This window comes from Tyto alba, unplaced genomic scaffold (assembly GCF_018691265.1).
Source record: "Tyto alba isolate M040663 unplaced genomic scaffold, T.alba_DEE_v4.0 Super-Scaffold_40, whole genome shotgun sequence".
Classification (NCBI taxonomy): domain Eukaryota; kingdom Metazoa; phylum Chordata; class Aves; order Strigiformes; family Tytonidae; genus Tyto; species Tyto alba.
Window position 1 is genome coordinate 30,733,881 of NW_024881316.1, and position 15,377 is coordinate 30,749,257.

The 15,377-nt window shown below is 36.1% G+C and overlaps 1 protein-coding gene across 10 annotated transcripts in view; it reads right to left on the bottom strand.

Moving 5' to 3' along the window:
• Nucleotides 1-15,377, bottom strand: part of MYT1L (myelin transcription factor 1 like) — a 308,557-nt gene that overhangs the window by 229,192 nt on the left and 63,988 nt on the right. The gene's annotated exons all lie outside the window — the stretch shown is intronic.

A 15,377-nucleotide genomic window follows, 5' to 3' on the forward strand; every position in this document is an offset into this window, starting at 1 on the left:
CATGTTTATAGAACATTATACAGCTAATGCTAAAATACTAGTCTGGACCTGAAAATTACCATTATGTATACTCAGCTGGAATGATTTACATCACTGAAAGTATTTCTGTGAATGAAACTTACTGTTGCTTTGTACAGTACTCAAAAAGATTTGTTTGAAATACAAATAATTGATCTTTTAGTGACACTTGACAAAAAAGAAAAGTGTAAATAATGTTTACAAACCAGTCTATATTTATAGTTGTATTTAGAGGAAGATAGATCCTGAAATGAAAACTAGTATTTACTACTAGTTATTCATTGCCCTTCCATTATTTTGTCGTTTCAAGGACAGCCAAATCAAAAACTAAAACAATACGCGATCACTCACACACTAAGAATAAATGTGTATAAGTGTAAACAGAAAGAGTAACTCTCCTACAAGGCTGACATTTGTCTGCATGAACAACTGGAAAATACTTCAGAAAAATGAATATGGTCCTACTGATAGGATTCCTTTGCAAATGATTTGTGAACCAACTAGAGCACTAAATTATTCCCAAATTGCATTAAAAGTAAAAACATAGCCATGACTGTTACTCTGTTATGTGAAAGCATTTCATGGTTTCAGACTATTTCTCAGGTGACATTATCTCAGAAACCCATTCTTTCCTCCCCATATTTCATTCGTCCTGTCAGGTAATGGAACAGTAGCTGGTATCACTACTTAAAGCAGTGCCTCAAGTGCAAAGCTGGAGTATACCTCAGTTACCTGGAGATAGACAATAGCACTCCTACAAATAAACCCAACACAAAACCTCTAATAGCAAATAAATAGGAAAGCAAAAAGCTTTTGAACATAGGTGTTAGGAGGACAAAGCCTTGGTGTCCTCTGATGCAGGTATAGGAGACCTCAAATGGGTCATGGGATATTTATATGGTGATTTCCTACAGCAGATTGCTTTCTAATAGTGTCAAAAGTGTAAAACTATGGTGGGATGATGTATCAGCTACAATGTGAACTACACATCAAAGAGCTGTACTGGCATATCTGTAGAGTAAACGTAGGGCATTCCTAAATGGAAGAATAATCTGCAGATGCAGATACACAGACAGGTGTACAACTTGTCCTCAAAGGTACAAAAAATATATCATTAATAAAGTTAGATATGTTTAGAATCCATTATCTAATACACTACAGTGTGCTTCAGCTCTGCGCTGCTTAATTTGTATCAAAAGAGAAAGCAAAAATGCTTGGCTAGCAGGTAGCACAGGTGTTGAAAAAATAACATGGATTAACAGATACTGCAAAGACAAGTTTAAATTTTATTTAGATTTAAAAAGATTTGTAATAAGGCCATACCAAATAGCTGTGCTGACTTATAAGAAGGTGTAACAAAAACCACAGGAACACTCCCATTTATAAATGAAAGGAGGAAACTTCTGCTCTTTCATCACCTCCCTTTGAGTAATAGAAGAGCTACTCACATACACTCATTGTAGTGCCCAAGAACTTTGGGTTTCTCAATGGAAACAAATAACTGTTGATGACTGACTACACTGGCTGGAAAATCGTAATACAAGAGCAAATAATGTAACATGCTGTGTGGTGCCAGAGAATGTAATGGCCTTTACAATGGGCACAGAAGAAGCAGAGTCAGGTAAGACACTCTTCCCTTTACTGTAAAATTGTTCAAGGCTTAAAAAAGGGAGAGAGGAAAAGAAAAATATTTCAAAATAGTCAATGGTCTCATGCAATAGCCTCAGCACTGAGTGATACACAGTCAGCTCCCTGCCACATGCCTAAAAGTCATCTCACGACTCTGAAAATACAGCATGAGATGGGCACCCTCTTTCCTGTGGATGTGAACAGTAGAAGTGAATAGAAAAGACAGGTGTAATTAAGAGCCACTGCTGAGAAGACATGTTCATACTGTCAAGCACAAGACACAAAGCAAAGTAAGGAGAAAAGCAAGAGGGACATGCAAGGGCAGCAAACAAGATGTCTGAGTGTTGGGTCACTGAGGCAAATGGGAGAAGTTTGAGGAAAAGATGACACAAAAGCAAGCATGAATGGGTGTGTTAAAGAAAATTAAAGAAGATTTATTAACATTCTCACTGAGAAAGCTAATGAGATATGTGTATAAAAGGTGAAGGTTACAAATAGGGTAAGAGAAGGATTATTAAAGTGAGCTGAAGCTTTCAAATAAGTACCAGAGGTAGTGACAAGAAGGTCATAGGAATGCTAGTTGAACATTTTTCATGACTTGCAATATTTTAACTTTTACAATAAAGCATTAAGGTAATTCTCAACATTACAGCTGCTGTGTTAGATGCTAATACTATCCAAAAATGGCCTACATAATGTAATATTTGATCGCCGTGCCCAATATGTCTCGGACTGTCACCATAATTAAGGTAATGGTATCAGGCAGCTTTTTCTTGTCATCTCAGCAAGTTTCAAAAGCTTCTATTCACTGCCAGACTTCACTGTTTTAGTAGAGTGGCTGTTGTTTTCATTCCTTTCTTCACAGGTTACTGTTTTGCCACAGATTTGCAAAAAGTTCTTCAGGGTTTTCTCAGTATGTTCTCCTTTGATCCAGGTCTCATTCCCACAAAGGAAGCAATTTTGTAAGTCAAAGATCCTGACTAAGGACACAGAGGATGACAACCTGCCGTTTTTCTACTACAAGTCCTGGACAGGTATGTGTTGTTTTGTTGCAGGCACTGTGAAAGTTAACGGCAGGTTCCCCTCTTGGGGCTGAGATGCCACTCAGATCTCGACGTAAGAGAGGGACTGTTCCAAGAGGAACACACCAAGAGCAGGAATGAACCTCAAGAGGCTGCTGTAGTGTACAAGGGTCCCTAATGTTTCTTCAACAGGAGTATCAGCAAGTGCAAAGGTATCTGGCTGCATCTCAGCTTTCCAGTAATAACTGTAAGGGACACAATGAAGAACCACGGACTTTTGTCTCCAGCTGTTAAGCCTTAGACCTTCAGTGTGATTGTTTTCATGGCTTCAAAAGACAAGGGACTCTCTGAAACCCAAATTCTCAAAGTTTTTAATTGCCTAAGAATTTCTGAGGATCTGAACCTGAATGTGATGAGTCCCCAAGGAACACTTAAGACTAAGAGCAGAATTGAACACTAGTATTGGAAATATATTAGGAGATCTACTATGTGTGACTAAAACCAAGATGTATTTACAACAGGTTCCACCTTGTTCCCATTCAAATCAACAAGAAAAAAATCCTACTTTTTGTAAATGACAGCAGCATAACATCCATAAATTTATATAAGACACTTTGAAAGTCTCCCCTTGTGCTACCCAGTTACCTGAGGACTATAGTATAAATTAAAACAACTGTCAGCAGTTTAGATTGATTCTTCTCCTGTTGCCATTTATTAGTATTGATATAGAGATCCATTACTGAAATGAGGATAAGTTAGGCCCTGAAACAAAAGGCAGTTTAACATCAGCAGCTTAGACCTTCAATTTTTTTTTTCTATGTATTTTAAATAATCAGCACGGCTCTGGATCAAACATTTATTGCAGAAACTCAAAGGACTTCTCACCTAACTTTTCCTAGGGGTTAATCAATAAGCCTAATTAAAAAAACTTGCAACCTTCAATCATTCAATTGTTCAGTTCAATTTCACTAATACCAAATGCAAGGAGTAAAGTTTCTCTATTTACCATGACTGAGAAGCTTCAAGAAATATTAAAAAACTAAGTGCTGATATTTTGGCTTGTCAGACAGACAGCACTGTAAAAATATGTCTGAGTCACAGCAGCTATGGATCTTCACGTGCAAAGTTGGCAACAGCCTAAACAGTTGTGATTGAAAAAGGTCAGCAGGGTTCCAGAAATGTTTCTGTTGGTTCAGGTGGTGGGAAAGATACAACCACAGTCACAATCTACAGGTAGTCATCTGAGCGCTATTGTGTTACGAGAGTGAAGAGAAGCACCAGGGGCTCAGACATGAACATGGTGAATATGAGACAGTCACAAAGACTGTCAGATGGAGAGGAAAAGGCAGAAGTAGTAAAGGCAGAGGGTAGGGAAGTTCATGCATATCATGGCATATGTTACCAACAATGCAAAATTTCAGTATACAATTCTTATTTACAACACACAAAACACCCTTCATTGAAATTCGTGATCTTGTCAATATAAAAGTCATTAATGTTTTCTTTCTAAAGATCAGGTTAGTAATTGCTGAAGTATATTTCCATTGCAGAAGCTTTTGTGACTATTTTAAATGTACATTCATTTTCATTTAAAATAAACAAAATATGCTGCAATGCAAAAAGGTTGAGAAAATTAGAGGATTTAAATAAAAACCAAGCATACATTTTCATCAGTAAGTATCATGAAACAGCTGACAATTTTGAAATAGTTGAAAGGTTAGGGAAATGCAAAAATATGAATGGAAATGAGAAAACAATTTTCCATCTCCTTTCCAGAGACTCCTATTCAAGCAAACAGAAAATTACAAGAAAATATGCCAAAAAAAAACCCCTGTGTTAATGAACTTCAATAACTGTACTTAATCACAGAATCTAGTCAGGAATAGGCTGCTACCATAAGGTAAGACAGGTTGCAGACAGTAGTCCTTTATGTAAAAGCAAATGTCAAAAGAAAAGCTCTGATATTTGGTTGTGGGCTCCCACTTTTCACATAGGCATTTCCTAAATCCATGTTTGATGAGCTTCTCCTGCTATAAATTCAGTAAATTCCCTCTGGAGCAGTGCAGAGTGTGCTTCATGAAAATGTCATCTGCCAGCACTGCAATTACTCACACTCCAGCAATCATGTGCACAATGCAGAATGGGTCGAATTCAGGTGAGAACGAGAACCAGCAATCAAGCCTCTGGAATTGAGAACAAAGCCATTTTCTTTCATTTGCCATCAACACAACCATCAAGGCCTTAATTACAAGGCAAGTGTCAAGCCTGGCTGCTGAAAGGCTTATTATTATACAGCTCAGCTTCAAATCAGTTTTGTATTGATGAACTGCAAAAATGAGGAAGGCAGCTTAGCCCTGCAAGAAAAGAAACATGGACTAACTGATTATGTGATTGGAAGGAAAAAACAAGGACATTTAAAAATACATTTTTAGACAGTAAAAGAATTAGTGAACAGCACACCTAAAACCTTCCTATAAACATATTTTCTATCTCAATAGCAAATCTGGGTGGTCTGATATTCAAAGGACACTTTCTTTAGTTGAGTTCATTGTAGTACCCACAAAAGACACTGCAAAAAGACTCTCTTTAGGTCATGAATTCTGTTTTTCAGACAGTAATGCATGTCTGTGAGTGTTCTCACTGCCCCCCCTATATCTAACTGCACATTTCTACCTTGAACGTAGAGATATTAAATGAATTGCACATGTATTCACAAGCCCTTGCCCAACAATTATCTATTCACATTAATTGTCTTCGTATTAAAGAGCAGACAAGAAATCATCATTTAGTAAGCAACAGGATTTATTTATGTTGATTCACCTGAATTATCAGTAAGTACCACATAATAACTAAAAGCCAAATGTCTCCCCTTTTACTATTTTCCATATAAGTAAGCATGACAAATAATGAATAGAGTTAGAATGAAGCCTGTATTTGGAACTGGCTGTCGATACAATATTACTGTCATCATAAGTGTTAAACCTTGCTTTAACTTTTGGGTTTTTTAAACCCGTATTCTGACTCAGCCTCTGCATGTCTTATGTGACTGCAGAAATATGTGCTTAGCATATTGGTCTGACTTTTAGATATCTAAAATGAATAGGCACATGTGTAGCAGGTAGGAAACCACCTAGGTCAATGAACAGTTTACCATCAATTTTATGCATTTTACCTAAAACGGTGACAGTCCATAGCTCTTTCTTTACTCATTGCTGCATCCAATAGACACATAACACAAATATATTTTTCCTCTTGCAACACACCACATCCTGAAAATTTCAATGGCTCATGCTTCAGCATGATATTAAAGATTTTGAGATCAATGCCATGAGAAAATAAACATTAACACAAAAAAGAAGAGGGGACACGACAGTGACAGTCACATCTCTATTTTGTTATTCACTTTCATTGGTTATAATATGGATTTACTTCCACTGGATATATAGATATTATATACAATACATACAAAAATCAAATACTCAAAAGTTAGGAAATAACAGAAAGATAATATCTGCTGAAAAATATCCAATATATTTTGCTGGGGAAAAAAAAAAAATAAAAAATAATCCAAATTAAAAATTGATGGATATTGTTGGTTTGGGGGGAGGGAAAAAAGTAGTCAGGCTTCCAGGCCATGTATTTGAAACATGTTCAGGTAATTTCAGTGCAGGTTGGGCAATTTTACTGTACCTGTTTCTACTTGCGTGTTTAAACACAAAATTATTTTTTAACTTTTTTCTCAGTTTCCATTGAAAGACAAAGTATTGAATGACTAATTCTCATTTTGCCATTGAAATAGTCTAAAGATAGGAATAGTATAGAAAACTTATAAAAGCTGCATTAGTTTCCATTTTCCTCGGTATTATGTTTATTTTTTATCCATATACAACTCCTTCCTTCCAAGAAATGTAAAAAGTCCACCTGATGATTGACTTCAACCAAGCGCCATCCCTTTAGTTAGGAAGAGGTCTCTGCCTCTTCATAAGATCAGTTTAGGGATCTAAATCATAAGATATATTATTGTACCACAAATATGCATACAAGTGACACTTTCTCTTCTTAAGTCTTTTCTTATTTAGAAATAACTGTCAGAACAATGCATTAGTTACTCTGTGTCAAAAAAGAAACTTTTAAACCTGCATTTTGTTGAGTGAACCTTAATACAGAAAACAGACAAATATCACGTATTGTATAAATAAGACAATCTGCTAAAAGTATTATGAAATGTACATAAACTGAAAGATTACTGAAAAATGTCATTCCCATATATTGTCAAAAAAAAAACATGCTTGGGTAGCCAGATCAGAAGACTACCATATTATGTCTGAAACCTAAAAGTGAAAAATATTTAAACAATTGTTAGGTGTAGCATTGCTAGGTATGTGAAGACCACTGAGGTGCCTAAAGTCAATGATAAATGGAACTGGTACCAGTGGCTTATCAGATGTTTACTGGCATAGTTTGATGTTCTTGATGTGGTTAGGCTGAAGTAGCTTAAATCCATGGTTTGGCAGGGGCAGAAAGAAGGCACCTCAGCAAAACACATAAACAGCATTTGCTGTCTGGAAAGAGAGTTGTGTCACATGCTCTGTATACTCAGATACCCAGATACCTTACAGCAGAATCAAATAGGTTCTAAGACTAAAATGAAAAGTGAAATGGATACTGGTGACGGATCCTTCTGTGGAACTGATCTCTGAAGGTCCTTTCAAAGCAAACAATATTGATAACAATGCAGATTAATTACAGGAATAAGTTAATATTTTTTCTAAAGTAAACCCTTTAAGAACACAAACTAAAATTTTCAAACGTAGCCAAATGACTTAGGAGCCTGCATTTTTTTCTTCAAGTGAACTTAAGGTCTTACAAAGCACAGGGCTGAATACATCCAGACTGAACTGCTGTGATTTCAGAAATATTCCTGCTTTGAGAGACTAATAAGAGAGGACAGTAAGAAAATAAAGGAGCAACATAAAAAATTAATGTAATAGTGTAACTAACATTCTCATATATTTACTATCACATGCCTTTCTTCTCTCTACAAATGTCTCCCCTCATTTCAGAACTCCTATTTTCTCCTTCTTTATCCTCAACAAAAAAGAGCAGCGTCTTCATCAGAAGTAATAGACTTCTGCTCTGTGCATATGTTGAGGGAATTACATTAGATAACTGCTTTCTTCAAGTTTATTTATGATTTTATTTATATTTCATGCAATTTTGGAGAGTCTTCATATATTTACAGTTAAGTATGTGCCAAAGAACCTTGCTAGATTCACAAAACAAGTGCAAGACCCCAACCACTACCTTCTGAACTCTGAAAATACAATACCAGTTATCTTTGACATCCAACATACCTGATATTCTTTCAAATAACATTACCTAAATACTGCCTTGTAAAATTGAATTACCTTCATTTGAAAGCAAATAAACAGAAGTAGTTCTCCAGCTCCACAGTATTGTGGAAGAACAACAAGCAAAATAAACAAATCCGATCTTATTAAAAAAAAAAAAAAAATTAGTACCTTTCATATGAACCAACATATTTTTAAACTTAGAAATAACCAGGCATGCTTGTGGTGGGAAGGGAAAGGGAAATTTTTTATCTGTAATTTGAGGATACCACCTACAAAAAATCAAATGGAATACTGCTTGCCCACATTAAAATTGCCACTATGGCAGAAAAAGATATGTTTACATTGAAAAGGACAGTTGCTGTTCTAAAAATAATTTTTGTGAAAGTGTTGTTTATAATTATTGCAACAGTGTATTCCTACAGTTAAGGACTGCACCAACATCCACTTGGCAGGCAGTAGGAAATCATACTGGATACAGAGGAACTGCAAGCCAACACCTCTCATGAGCAAATGGCTTCATAAACTTGAGTGAGCTATTGACATTTCTAAACTTGAGTTTTATCATGTATCATGTACCTGAATAAAGAAACTTTTTTTTTTTTTTTTTTTTAACAGAAAGTCACTTGATAATACAATAAAACTGGAGGATTAACTCTTACTCTTAATTGTTTCTCACAGTTTTCAAAAGAGACTATGAGATTTTTGGAGTCCACAAAGATGATGGACTCAGGATGAAAGGAGGAAACAGACAAAACTGTAAATGTGTTACTTTCAGTTGTCTGAAGGCCTTAACAGACACTTAATTCTAAAAGCTCATGACCATTATGCATGGCTTGTGACCAAGTGCCTCAGTTCTGCATATTCAGCCAAAGATGTTACTGAGTTCCTGAGATGACTATGCGCTGCTACCATTTAAAAGACATATACTTTTATGATTTCTTATGGTGGACATCAAAGGTTACCCATCACTTTGGATAATCTTCATCATTCTGTACCCTTTAGGTGTCAGAAACAAATAGACAGCAAAGATTCATCTAAACATGATCTTCTGGAGAAGATCCTGATGTCATCACTTAGTGAAAGGCATTACCCAGATGGGACAATGCTATCACTTCAGAGAAATTTTAAGGTATAAAATCAGGAAAGTGACTGAGATACTAAAGTTTCTAAATCATCCACCAGTCTCATTCAGTTAAATTTCTTTCATAAATTTTTATAAGGATTTTATGGCCCAATTACATCTTTACATAATAGAGCTCAAAAGGAGTTCTCATTCCAAAGGTCATAATTTCAGTGTGCAATTACTCCATGGACCGGAAAGATGTCTATCAGGCAGAAGTTTTTATATAAATTTTGGATTGGTCAAGGTTATTTCTTTCCATTTTTGCTGGATCAATTTCTTCTTATGAAGTAGATAATGAAAGCTTTACTATTTACCTCAGTGCATACAAAACTTGGATTTCTCTTTATAAAATGCCTGAAATGTAAAGCAAAATACATCTGCATCTTTTTCTGTACTCACTCTTAAATTCTGCAAATTAAGGATCAGGCACCCATCACAACTTAAGACAACATTTTAGGTCTTTCTTTGATTTGAGTATCACAACACAGTGTACAGTAATTTAACATACCTAGTTATTTAAAAATGGTTAATAATAAATAATAAATGCAGGGCAGGGTAAGAAAGAAACCGTGATATACCTTGTGAGTAGGTGGCACTAAATGAACTTTAATAGGTTCGGTGGGACTAAGTAAAATCAATGTCCCAGAGGACAAAGACTGATGTGACTAAGTAAGCTCTTCTGCAGTCTTTTCTCTCACCTCATGACATCTTTGTTTTCATACTTTTACAGCTAGACAACAGGAAAGAATTTGAAAACCTGTAAAGGCTGAAAAGCTCTTCAAAGTTCATAATTTGTGCACTTTAATAGTGGAAGATAATGCAAACTGAATACTTAGCCATAACTTTATATGGACATAACGTAAGCATTTTCCCTTGTGTTGTCTGAAATCAATACTGGCCAATTTCCCAGCTTTCCAAATGTATTATTTCATGGGTTACTATTGTCTATTGATGTTGTGTATATCTTTCTTCTTTATTAAATCATTCTCTTGACTCAGAGATCTGCATAAACAGAGCTTCAAAGGAAATAAAAAGCATATCAGTCCACATAAAGTGCAACATACAGGTTCACATTTATGTATGCTATCAAATAACAGAACATAGACAAGAATCAGGCTCTGTTTCTGAAGGGAGTATCTTTCTCAGACTTCCAAGTTACAGTTATTGGAGGTAGAATCACTATTATGCTAAACCTACAGCATATAATTTCACATTAATTCCAGATATACATATATATTTCCACCTTTGTATTTCTGGAAAAATAACTTCTTTTGCTATTGCTGTTTTTCAGGAGTACTCATTCTTGTATCTTTTTTTCTATAGAAAGTGACATGTTCTGAACTATAAAAGCATTTTCAGTGTAAGCTACCTCTTACCAACAGAGTCCATTCTTACTAGTGTTTAATCTTTTATTCTTCAACTTCTACAAGGTACAAAAAGATCTGACGGGAAAAAGTAATAAAAAGATAATTGCGTTTGACATCACTACGGTTATGGCATTATTTCTTGAACAGGAAAAGCCCACAGTATATAAGAAAGTCAAACTTGGGATAAATCCAATGGATTTAGGACTTTCTGGGCCCCTCACCTCTGAAAGCTTCTTTTTCCTTGATCTTTTGTGTTTGATTCCTAGCTCCATCAAGTTGCACTGTTCCAAACTGGCGGCAGTTTTGACAGTGAGTGACTGAGACAGGAGAGCCAACATATAGATCAAACTGCACATTATCAGTAAAGTCAGGAACTGGCAGTGGAAGTGGACTTTCAGAGAGTAGAAGGCAATGGGACACTAGGAAGTGTACTCATAGTAGGCCTCACCAGAAAGGTGCTACTCTCTATGTACACTTTAGTCTTTCAATTACTCATATCAAAATCCTCAAAGACAGAAAATTTTGGTAATCCATTATTAGGATGATGCACACAACTGGTCTAATCTCTATCCAAAAAGAAACAGCAAAAGGGCAACCATCTTCTAATCAGCAGGAAGCAGAGAAATACATTTTTTTTTACTTGTAGAACAAAATTTTGTGAAAACAGAACACAACTAGATTGTTTTGATGGAAAGATAACAAGTGCCTTCACTACATAGGAATTATGAATACCTCTGTCTGCACAGAGGAATTCTCTTTGACTTTACCATGGTAAATTTAACTTTGTTCTTCATCCAATTGCTGAAGTCTTGCTAGCGGAACTGACAAAAGAATGAGAAAGTCCCCCATAACGTACACTGATCAACAGGTTTTCTGGAGACAATCTGATGGCTTTTGCCAGATCAAGTACCACCAAATATCACAAGGTATGTTCTTGCTAAGAAGAGTGGTATATGATGGAAAGAAAAGACATAAACTACCGAACTATGACTTTCTATGGAACAGCTTGCTAGGTGAGGCAGATTAGCCTCTGACCAATTCTAAGCAAATAGTTTGATTTGACAAATCATTTTTTCCTTGACTTGGTCAACATAAACAGTAATTTTTCTGTCACAAAATTTAGATAGAAGCTTCCAGAGCACTTCTACTTGTGAATCATCTCAGTGGCAGTAAGTAGCATCTATGCAAAAATGAGATAAATTAATTCTTTTTGACAGTGGATATTAGTCTAAGAAGCCTTCTGAAGATATTGGTAGAGAAGGAAAATAAAACAAGAAGAACTGAAGCAGTTGTGAACCCTCTGGAATGACAGCAGCGGATGTTTTAGCTAGGAACATCACCTATGCAACAAACATTTTTAACCTAAATCAAGCATTACCACCACAGTCACAGACCAAACTGTAGAAATAAATGTGTTTGCTCATTTATGCCTTCCAAAGTCCCTACTTAATAATTTAATCAATTAAGTGTTCCTCTGGCTAAATCAGAAGTAATAACTTAATACTTCTTTGCCTACTGTGATATGACATCATTCAGCACACTACTAACCTTGGATGGGGTTACCTGCTGGGAATGATGTGTCAGAGTCATCTCTGATGTAATATCACTCCCAACAGTAGGGACTTCAAGAGGTGAAACCTACGGGAACAGCCTCAAAACCACTGTGGCCCCCTGCAGGGCACAGGTAAACTTTTGTTTTTAAAGCAGAGACAGGTTGTCGTTTAATCTTTATGGAGTTCTCTAATCTCAGCCTTTCATTAATATTTACTTCTTTTTACAAACTCACTTTTTCACAGGATCAGAAAATCACAGAGTCATTCAGACTGAAAGAGATCTCCAGAGGTTTCTAGTCCACCCTGCTCTATGCAGAGTCAATACTAAATCCAGACCAGGTCGCTCAGGGTTTTGTTCTGAAGAGTCTTGAAAACCTTCAAGGATGTACATCTACAGCTTCTCTGGGCAACCTGTTCCAGTGCTGGTTTTCCTCTTTCATTCTTCTAACATACACACACACAAAGCTGTGACATGCATCAGATTCAGCAGCCTGTGATCAAGAATTTGTCTGCCCACTTCAATAAACACTTCAGGTTTGGGGTTTTTAACATCTAGAAAGTTATCTGAACAGTTGCTTTTCCATTAGAATCAGGATTTCAGAATACAGAGACAACATAGTTGTGATACACACAACTGTCACAATGTATTACCTTTCTTTGTTGGGATATTTTGAGGAATACAAGCAACTGGAACTTCTTGAACCAGTTAACAAGCAAATTCCAGATCAAGGGAATGAAGTAACTTAATTTATTCCAGTTTTATTAAACTTTTTGTTTACTTCTGACTTGATTTGACAGAAGGAAAGCATACACTAATACTGGAAAAACACTGAATTGGCTCTAATTACCTGATTATTATTATTAGAATTTCAAAAGGTCTCCTGGCAGGGTTTAATACTACTTTACTGCCTGTACTATCAAAACTGATTACATCTATCATTTTATATATTTAGCAATGGAATCATTTATTCAGAAATGAAAAAAGGGTCAGCTCATTAGTCTGATTCAGCTTCTTTTACAGTCAATGAAAAGGTATCATGAAAGATGACTCAGAAACTACAGCAGATCAAACATTCCAGATTCTAATGCAGGAGAAAATCTTACTTGACTTCAAACTGGATGAAGTCCATCACAGCAGTGCCAGGATTTCACCCACAATACCATTTTCCAGGCATGTTTTTTTGGTTTGGTTTGTTTTTTTTTTTTTGTTTGTTTGGTTGGTTGGGTTTTTTTTATTTATTTTTGTTTGTTGTGGTTTTTTTTTTTTTGTCTTTTTTTTTTTTTTTCAATTGTCTGCTAAATAGATGTACCTATTTCAATGCACTAACTGCACCTCAATCCTTATCAAATGTTTTAGTATGTTTTCATGTGTTTTTTCTTTTACTAGACAATCTCTTCATGGGTAAGCCTCATGTAGGTTTCAGTTTCCAGCTGTTATTAGTAAATCTAAAAAAACTAACATGTACAAAAATGGAAAGCAGTTTCTGTGGAGCAGTCATAAACATTCTGGAAAGTCTCTTACACTGCTATTTTGGCCATTACATCTCTTGTCTAGAACGTGCTTTAGAATAATTCACTGGGGGTACAGGATTGCTGGGTTGGAGAGGACAGTTACAGCAAACAGCTGGCCTGCATTTAAAGGCTTTTACAGGCATTCTGGGTTTGTGCATTCTCAGGTAGTTTCTGAATGCATTCTGAAATGTTGTGAAGTGCTTCTCCAACCATTCAGGAGTCAACAGAAATATCCTACCTTATTTTCATAGGAAAAAAAAAATGCAAAGCCAAATTTAGCAAAAGAAAATGAATGAGATGAATCAAATTGAGAAATAAGACCCTTATGTCTGAGGAAACACATCTCCACATAGTCATTTGTGATTGCTGGTAGCAAATTCTCTTGCCCAAATTACAGGCTTTCTTGTCCAAATGGCATGTGCATGTGCAAATTTTAGGGTTAAACAGGATCAAAGTGATTTACTGGTTATATGTTACTCCCCTGCTCAGGGTTGAACTTCATCCATCTGTGGGAACATACACTCAGTTAAAATAGTGCCACTTACTGCTCATGAAGAAACATGCTCAATCCTAAGAAAAGCCAATCCAATGCAGCTCTTAGCTGCACCTGCAGTTGACCATACTCACAAAGGGTAAAAACCTGGCTTCTTTCTCTGGTCTGTGGATCATAGTAACTTCTGAGGAAGCTAAACCAGAACACGGATGGCAAGAACTCTTCTAAGACCAGACACTGGCTTGGTTTGTTCTTAATTTATTCTACCAGCTAATGCATTGTGTTGAAAACAAAACAAAACAAAAAAATATGAAGAAAGCTACCCTCAAAAAGCTATCCTTTTTTCTTTACCTCCAGGACCAACAGAAGTAAGTCAAATACTTTTTGTTTTCTCTTTAAAGTATGTCTTCAATTTCAGGACAGCCAGCCAAGAGGACATCTGAAGAGTTTAAAATCTCGTATAAATAATGCTTGATCACTATTTTTCTAATTGTTAGAAATCCAAAAAAGTACTTTCCTTGTTAATAAAACTTGAAGGGAAAAAGATGAAATTCCTCTTTCCAGTGATATTTTCCGATTAGCAAAGCTGAGGGCTAAAATTGTTCTTCTAGCCTAACAGCATTAGACCACCATGCATACATAACACTATCTCAGTAAACAAGGGTAGCTTTTACTTGCAATGCACTAGGAATCACTAGTAGTAAAACTGAGGAGTATTTTTTTCATTAGTTTCATTATCATCAATCCTCAGGGTAGAGAAGGTAAATTTTGTGCCCAGACTGAGTATGATACAAGGCCGAACAAATAGTTATTGTGCATGTAACTCCCTATTTGATGTGGGGTTTATATATGTGTACACATGTATGTGGATATGCTTCACACTTTTGCTCAGTACAACACTGACAGAATCTAGAAATAAACAGCAAGTGTGCGTAATTTAAATGTGTGCTTTTAAATAAAGCAAAGCTTTGGGTTTGTTTTTTGAGGTGTTTTTGCTCTTTAATAACTGGCAGCTAGAACTTGGCTTAAAAACAGTCATGACAATTTCTTTTTAATTACCATTAACCTCAGCAAATCTGTTTTCCTTTGTGTCTGTCCCCAGCAGCACAGTGAAAGCTCCCACTCCAACATGACACACAGGCCATCACGGAGCCCAGATGCCAAGCTGCTGTAAATATTCATCCAGCAGCAGCATCTGGCCCCTTGGTGGGCTCCACAGGCAGTGAAGCTGACAGCTCTGAAGTTGCCTGTGGGTCTGTCATGTAGTTAGGCTGCTAGCTGAGCTGGCTTATTCTACTCAGTGCCA